A 2,059-nucleotide genomic window follows, 5' to 3' on the forward strand; every position below is an offset into this window, starting at 1 on the left:
ACCCCCAACACTGTTCATGAAGCTGCTCGTAACATTTAGGAACAAAAAGTGAGCATCCAACACTCAAAAAGGGAATGAATGTTGTGTTGTTAAACGAAGCTTGTGAAGGTCGTGACACGTGCATGCGCTCTAATGTAGTTCCTGTTCATCCTGTACAGCGTCACATTCACTGGAGCTCATCATTCATTATTTAACAGCAATTACAGTTCAAATAATGCTATCTGTAGTTTCACAGACGCTCCAGAGCTGCTGATTTCATGCAGAATCGCTGTAAATAATTGTATTTTAGAGGACCTGATTGAAACCTCGTCTCGTGAACTTTGGAACAAAAAACCAACATTATATATATATATATATATAAAAACACATTTTCATTACTTGAAATCAAATGTTAACTAAAATAAAATTAAAAAAATTATAATTTTCATAGTTTAACTTGATGTACTAAAATTGAAAATTATATAGATTACAAAAATATAAATAATATTAAAATTAAAAAATTTTATTTTAAATTTAAATGAGCACAGAAAATATATATAAAAACCTAGTTTACCATTTTGGAGAGAAAAATATTGTGATAAAAGTCAATATTTTCATAGTTTAACGATGTACTAAAATAAAGCAATAATCCCTGTGAAGCCGTGGTTTACAGTGAATTTATAACAGCTAAGGGGCGTTGTTAGGTATGACGTGAAGCAGAAAACCTCTTAGCTCTTATAAATTCACTGTAAACCACGGCTTCACGGGGATTATTGCTTTTATAAAAGGTTATTCCATATACGTAGTAAGGTTTCACAAAATAAAACAGAGCAAATAAAGTGTAATGATATTAATAAAAACAGTATTCTTCCACCAAACAATGTAGTTCCTCAGAAACAGTTGTGGTTGCAACAAAGTGGTTGCTGAGCAACAGACAAACGTAAACAAAGGTGTGTTACTTTGTAGAGTCATTTACAACAGCTTCGAACGCGGCTCAACCAATCAGAATCAAGCACCGGAACTATCTGTTTTATAATTGAAAACTATATAGACATTACAAAAACATAAATAATATAAAAATTAGAATTAATTTAAAATTTTAATTTAAAATTAGAATGAGAACAGAAAATATATAAAAACCTAATTCACAATATTAATGAAAACTATATTTCAGTAAAAATGCTGTTAAGTAATTTTGAAAGAATAATGGACCATTTTTGATCGTCAGTCTAATCATAAAACACATTTATCATACACATTTCTGGCACTTGACACACATGATTTACGCAGAGACATTCAATAGTGAGAAAGACATTTACTGTGTTGAGCAGCTGACTGGATCTCATGCACAGATCAGAGACGAAGCGCAGACAGCACGAAGAGCGTTAAAGATTCTTTATTTCAGCATGTTAAACACCACGGGACAGGACTGCAAACCTGATCTATTCAGTCAAGTTGCCTCACAATCGAATATAGAATAATTTGCATAAAGAAAACTCAGTGAAATGATCAGAATCGCTTGCGTTCGTTCCCGGCTGACGTCGTCACATTCGAGAAAACAAGCGTGGAAATGTGTGTAACGTCACCATCCAGCGACATCAGCTTGTGTTTGTATGACGATGAATCTCCATTGCTTCCCATTTGCTCAAAAGAATCCAAAGAACATGTACATGACACTTAAACATTCCATTAAACTCTTAATAAACCACAGAGAGAAAGAGAAACACGTCCTTTTATTGATTGATAGGTTTTTCAGGTTGATTGATGTTGTTTCAGGTCTCTACACACACAGTGCCTCCATCGGGCTGCTAGTGATGCTCGGACAAATGGACAATTTCTTCTTCCCTGACCCCAGAGTAACCCACCCGGAACCACAGACGGCCCGCTTCTGAGTGTGTGTGTGTGTGTGTGTGTGTGTGTGGTTGAGTGTGTGTGTGTGTGGTTGAGTGTGTGAGGGTGAGTGTGAGTGTGTGTGGGTGAGTGTGTGGGTGTGTGTGTGAGTGTGTGGGTGAGTGTGTGTGTGTGAGTGTGTGTCTGTGTGTCTGTGTCTGTGTGTGTGTGTGTGTGTGTATCAAACGTT

Source organism: Sinocyclocheilus rhinocerous, unplaced genomic scaffold (genome assembly GCF_001515625.1).
Source record: "Sinocyclocheilus rhinocerous isolate Xijiao unplaced genomic scaffold, SAMN03320098_v1.1 scaffold37, whole genome shotgun sequence".
NCBI lineage: Eukaryota > Metazoa > Chordata > Actinopteri > Cypriniformes > Cyprinidae > Sinocyclocheilus > Sinocyclocheilus rhinocerous.